At 39.1% G+C, this 6979-nt stretch overlaps 1 pseudogene; it reads left to right on the top strand.

The window, feature by feature from the left end:
• Positions 1-2872: 2872 nt before the first annotated feature.
• On the top strand, positions 2873-3761 carry LOC133085387 (small ribosomal subunit protein uS2-like; annotated as a pseudogene).
• Positions 3762-6979: the final 3218 nt, after the last annotated feature.

The following is a 6979-nucleotide window of genomic DNA, read 5'->3' as shown; positions in this document are numbered from 1 at the left end:
TGTCCTAAAGAGGTAAAACAGGGACAAACAACATGGAACAGTTCAGTGAGATTAATTTGTCTCTTAATTCCGCTCTGTAAAGTTTAGAACTTCATTTCTGAATGGTAGGTAGCTTTTGACAGCCATTTGAATTGTATCTCTTACGGCACAGTCATCATTTGGGCTGGGTAGTTTCACCACCACCCAATTAATTTTTAAATTATATCACAAGAAATTGACACATTATCTTGATGCATTTATATCTGTGATCTTGGAGCTTTGATGCCTCACTTACCACCGCCCTCCCTCACTTGTGAGAAAGACTTCTCTCCTTTGTAAAGACAGGGATATGAAACAGAAAAGAAGCTGGCAGAATTTTTACACCTCCTCTTGTCAGTTTGGATGACTCACTAAGCTTGGTAGGCTGTATGCCCTGTATCAATACAATTACATAATCATTACCTGTAAGTTAAATCACTTCACACACCCACTGGCAAAAATATAACAATAAAGCTGTTCTTATGATTTTTCCTCTTCAAAGTAATTATATATAGTTGAGGAACTAAACTAAATTCAAACTAATGTAACTTCAAACATTACCTTTCCCCTTATAAAACTTTTTGCTCCTCTTATCCTGCACTGTACTAAATTAAAAACAAAAACAAACAAAAAAAACCCAAAAAAACTAGTCATAGTGAAGAGATAAAATGAATTTCTCAGCTATTCAGTAGATATATTCAGGAACAAAAGGGGAAACTGGTAGCATTTTCACACTGCCTAACAGGTAGTAGGTGCTCAAAAAGCACTCACTGAAACAGTGTTAAACATATACATTTCCTTCAAAATGACTTGAAAAATGCCAAGATTTTCAAGAATAAAAATTTGCTTAGGAGATCATTTTTCTACAATAAATGCAAGCACCAGTAAAATTTCCATGAATTAAGGGAAATGAGGATGACTTTGATTTTATAGTTAGTTAGCTTTGAAAATTAGTGTGCCTAAGTTCTGGGCATTTAAAGGATTTAGAGATAGGAGAGGAAGCCACATAACCTCCAAGGGCATGGGTCTGAATCCAACACAGGTTGTCACGGAAAGTTGGTATCATTTGACAACTGCTTTGTGAAATGAGCTGGTCTCAGTCCAGTGGACAGATGTCCATATCACAAAATGCTCTAATTGGCAGTCTGAGCAGAGGAGCCAAAAATTGAACGGGTCTGGAATCTGAACCCTTTTCTCACTCTCTGAAGGGGCAGACAGAGGTTCACTCATAAAGGAAGCTTAGAATTGCTGGTGGCAATCATATAGCTGTTTTATGGCTAAACAGAGGACTTTGTGTTTCAAAGCTGTCAGTCTAATTTTTCAACATACTCTAGTACTTTTAATAAGGCCTTCCCAAGTTGATGCAAGTGTTCTTTACTTTTTGCTGCAAATTAATGATTACAATCTTGCATATTCTCAAGGAAAAACCAGAGATGGAGGTACTTAAGGCAGTAGAAACAGATTTTATTCAGGAACAATTGCAATATGGGAAAAGAGACCGCAATATAGAACTGGGCTCAATTCTAAAAACAATATGGGGAAGTAGAGATTTATAACCAAGGAGCAGGGTGGGGGTCAGTAGATGGAAAATTACTTAGAGGAAACATCAACGGTAAGGGAGAATTTTGGCTAAACCGACTTGATAGGATTCTTGCTGAAGGTAGGCCAGGGTGATCAGATATCCCCTGGGGGAAGATGGCGGAATAAGGAATTTGATCAGATATTGAGGGTGGAGATTTCTGCAAAACTGACTAAACAGGGTTTTTGCTAAAATTGGGTGATATAAAGATAGACAGGGAAGTCCAAAGGTCTAGACCTACATAAGAAGAGAGTTCTGGGGAGCCTGACTAAAGTTTGGTCAAGGAGAGAGTCTTTGTCAATATACTAGTGCATTTCTCATATAAAATGTGTAATATTGTTGGATTGAATGACTATCACTAGTCAGCTAAAAATATCACACATGCCATGAAAACTGGCAAGTAAAATTCAATAAATGCTTGAACTTAGAATATTTTGCCTGTGGCTCAAAATATGCCCAATCTGCTATAGCTTTTCTGTGTACCACATTGAAGCAGATATTCACAAGGCCTGGGAAATCAGATGGACTGAATTATTGGACATATCCTTTTACAATTACTGACATAGCAATAGCCTTGATCAGGGTCTTTATATTGAATAATGACAAATGACTGCCTACTGATATGATTTTAGGAGCTATAAAATGCCTACTGTCTCCATTCACCTAAAATTCTAGGCTTGAAGTGTCATTCTTTTAGCTCTGGTTTTGATTTCTTTGGGAGAGGTCATTTTCCAAACTACAGAATACTCTTTTAGCTATTTCATTACCTGCCCACCGAACCCCACAAGTAAGTGTGTGTGTGTGTGTGTGTGTGTGTGTGTGTGTGTGTGTGATTCCACAGTCATACACATTTGGGGAAAACTTCGTTAAACAATGTTAAATAGGTTTATCTATGCAAAATTCACTGAGTCTTTAACATACAAATATGTCTTTTGACACTCAAAGAAGAGAGAGCATGCAGCATTTCATATAACACGACTAACAATGCTGGAAACTAGTGTTTCAAGGAACACAGACTAAGAAATGCTCTTCTCAGTTATTTAGAGTTTGGTGTGCACTAATTGATAATTGTTACCTGTCAGCAGGATTTTCAAAGGAAAGGGGGGAAATAGGCAAAGTTTGTTAACCTGGAGTTACTGGAGACTGTTTTCCCAAATCTTGCTGACATCAGAACACCACTAAAAACAAAAACTTGTTCCTTTCCCCGCTACCCAGACAGGGGTCCATACGGCATTGTTCTGGATTCCCATCGTAACTTAAATGGAAACGTTCACAATGTTTGGAGCCCTTGATGTCCTGCAAATGAAGAAGGAGGATGTCCTCATATTCCTTGTAGCAGGAACCCACTTAGGTAGCACCAACCTTGACTTCCAAATGGAACAGTACATCTACAAAAGGAAAAGTGATGGCATCTACATCATAAATCTGAAGAGAACCTGGAAGAAGCTTCTGTTGGCAGCTCATGCCATTGTTGCCATTGAAAACCCAGCTGATGTCAGTGTCACATCCTCCAGGAATACTGGCAAGTGAGCTGTGCCGAAGTTTGCTGCTGCCATTGGAGCCACTTCTATTGCTGGCCGCTTCACTCCTGGAACCTTCACTAACCAGATCCAGGCAGCCTTCCGGGAGCCAAGACTTCTGGTGGTTACTGATCCCAGGGCTGACCACCAGCCTCTCACAGAGGCCTCTTATGTTAACCTGCCTACCATTGCTCTGTGTAACACAGACTCTCCTCTGTGTTATGTGGACATTGCCATCCCATGCAACAACAAGGGAGCTCACTCAGTGGGCCTGATGTGGTGGATGCTTGCCCGGGAAGTTCTGCGCATGCGTGGGACCACCTCCTGTGAACAACCATGGGAGGTCATGCCTGATCTCTGCTTCTACAGAGATCCTGAAGAGATTGAAAAGGAAGAGCAGGTGGCAGCTGAGAAGGCTGTGACCGAGGAGGAATTTCAGGGTGAATGGACCGCTCTAGCTCCTGAGTTCACTGCTGCTCAACCTGAAGTGGCAGACTGGTCTGAAGGTGTGCAGGTGCCCTCTGTGCCTACTTAGCAGTTCCCCCACTGAAGACCGGAGTGCTCAGCCCGCCACTGAAGACTGGTCTGCAGCTTCCACTGCTCAGGCCACTGAATGGGTAGGAACGACCACTGAGTGGTCTTAAGCTGTTCTTCTACAAACTCTTAAAATGGAAATAGGTTGACGGAAAAAAAGCACTTTCTAAAAAAATTTTAAAAAATAAAACCTTCCTCAGAATGAAAATGGTTTGCTTTTTGAGAAGCTTAGTAGATTCTCAGTAGCGTGTTGCTCCTGGTAAACGATTTTCAGTTAATCATCAGGACAGTACAATTTCTTGCTATCAACTTTCTTTGAAATATTAATTAGATGAGTAAGCACTGTTTAGAGTCCTTCCGTGCCCTTTCTCTAAGCCTGCAATGTTTCCCCTCTGCTTGGAATTATCATGGAAGGCTTCCACCAGTAATACGTGGGTAGTGGAGAACAAATACGCTGGAAATGTATCGACTAGAACTGATCTTCGGAAAATTCTTCCAATCATCATATGTGAAAAGTTATAGGATTTGTTTCTCACTCCAATCAGACTCCAATCAAAATGGAGTTTTTCTCTTGTCAGGAATGTATTTGATAATGGAGCAGAGGCAGTTGCAAATGTACTACTCATTTTTTTCTTTATTAATAGGAATTGCATGAGATAGGACTTATATCATGTTCCCGTTTTAGGGCACAAACTTTTAGCTGGACTATTGTTCTTTCTACAGGGAATATTGTAAACTCATTGCCATTTGAAGAAGGAGTCGAAGAATATGAAGCCAAAGGATGGGGGGGTGGGAAATTATCATAGAGGTGTGTCACATAGTTAATTCACAAAAATATTACATTATTTTTCTGGTATTTGCGATGTATATAGCATTTGTAATCTTTAAAAAATTTTCAGTCTGTTTTGATTGCTTTTGTTAAAAGTAATTATTTACTCTCATACTTAATTTTGTACTATTTAGCTTTAGGCACCACAAACCCTGGATGTATCCCTTATATACTACTCATAAAATGACTTAAAGTAGTATTCTTTTGTATATTCTCATTATATAGCATGCTTTAGGTTAAAAAAATCAGAAAACAATTCTCTCAATCCATCTGTCTTTGTCTCTCTCCAGTTTAAAAGGAACGCTTAGTTAATGGTTAACTTTAAAAAATGTTGTGATAGTTCCTCACAAAAACATGTGTTTGACTAGATGAAGAAAGGGAGCTAAAAATAGGACTAGAAATAAGGAAGATGATGAGAAGATGAAAAGAGAGAGTGAAACTTGAAAAGGAGAAGAAAGGTATGGCAAAAGAGAAATAAGAATGGAACTAACAGAGAACAGAAAAAAGAAAAGCAAGAGAAGAAACGAGGATGGACATAATACCAGCTGGCTTTATAGTTACTGACAGCTGACTTCTATAAATTACAATCACTATAAGTAGGATACACAGAGTAATGATTTATTTTCCAGAGCTTTATTTCTTTCTGAGCTTTATCCTCTGTGTTTTTATTTATTTTTTAAAACATTATTATTACTTTATTTTTATATCCCTCTTAATACCAAGTGTACTATTTTCTTTTCAATTTTTAAAAAAATTTTATTTATTTTTTTGGCTGCATTGGGTCTTTGTTGCTGCGCGTGGGCTTTCTCTAGTTGCGGTGAGCCGAGGCTACTCTTTGTTGCGGTGCATGAGCTTCTCATTGCGGTGGCTTCTCTTGTTGCAGAGCACGGGTTCTAAGTACGCGGGCTTCAGTAGTTGCAGCACATGGGCTCAGTAGCTGCGGCGTGCGGGCTCTAGGGTGCGTGGGCTTCAGCAGTTGTGGTGCGCAGGCTCAAGAGCGCAGGCTCAGTAGTTGTGGCACACAGGCTTAGTTGCTCTGCGGCATGTGGGATCTTCCCGGACCAGGGATCGAACCCATGTTCCCTGTATTGGCAGGAGGATGCTTACCCACTGTGCCACCAGGGAAGCCCCTATCCTCTGAGTTTTTACACCACACATATTCTCCTCTCACATGATCTGATACTCATTCATACTAAAGCAATAGAGATCAAGTGTGTTATATAGGAACTTGGGAACTGCCATACTGGGTGAGATTTATGGTCCATCAACTCAGCATTTTGTGTAAACAGGGCCTCCAAGGTGTAGGAGAAAGTGTTTTCACGCGTTTTTAGTAGATTTGAAACTGCTAGAAGTATTCTTTATCTCAAATAGTATGAAAAGAAAAAGTTAGGCCAAGAGAGTCTAAAGTTTTCTGTTTATCAAGGGAACCTAAGTAATACAGGACTGGTGAGAGAGTTCATTTACAGCTTAAGTGAGCAGACTTAATTTCCTAGAACAAAATAGTCTACAGATTAAGTGGAAAAATATAATTTTATATTAAACATGTTTATTACATATTTTGTGATTAAAAATACTTATTGTATTGCAACAATTAAAAAAAACTATAACTCATGACCTGGTGAAATCTTTGCATCACTGAATCTCCTGACCTTTTATTTTTTCCAATTTTATTGGTGGCAACATGATCTTTCCAATCACTAAAACTATAAACTCTGGAGTCCTCCCCAACTTCTGCCCCCTCATCCACAACATCCAATTGGTTATCAAGTCCTGACATTTCTATCTTCTTAATGTTTCTGGAATCATGTCCTTCTCTACAATTTCATGTCCACTGCTTCAGTTCAAGCTCTCATTATCACTCTTTGGATTACTGCAATCACTTCCTAACTGATCTTGTTGCTTTGGGACAAATCATCTAATTCAGGGATTGGCAAACTATATAGCTCACGGGCCAAATCCAGTCTGTTACCCATTTTTTAAAAAAATATTTTATTGGAACACAGCCATGCTTATTTATTTACCTGTTGTTTACTGTTGTTTTTATGCTACAGCAGCACAGCTGAGTAGTTGTGACAGAGACTGCATGGCCCACAAAGCCCAAAATATTTATGATCTGGCCCTCTGTCGATAAAGTTTGCCAACCTCTGATATAATCCTTCTCCTCTCTGCAGCCAGAATGATATTTCAAAAACTCAGATATGATCATTACTCCTGCTTAAAATCTTGCACTGACTTCCCATAATCCACTGAATAAAATTCAGATATAATACTTGTATACCAAGTATAATTCACAAGGGCATTATTATTATTTTTTTGGCCCCGTCTACTCTCCTAGTCTCATTTTCTGCTATTCTGCACTTCCTTACTATGTTCTGTTATGATAAAGTACTTGCAGTGCCCTGGATCTGTGATGTTTTTTCCTTGAGTTCTTGCTTCTGGCAAGCACAGTCATCTTTCAAACTCATGTACAACTGTTGATCCTTAAGTAGACTTTCTAGA

This window comes from Eubalaena glacialis, chromosome 2 (assembly GCF_028564815.1).
Source record: "Eubalaena glacialis isolate mEubGla1 chromosome 2, mEubGla1.1.hap2.+ XY, whole genome shotgun sequence".
Lineage (NCBI taxonomy): Eukaryota > Metazoa > Chordata > Mammalia > Artiodactyla > Balaenidae > Eubalaena > Eubalaena glacialis.
The sequence above is the reverse complement of the archived record's forward strand: the minus strand, read 5'-3'. Positions and strand labels throughout refer to the sequence as shown.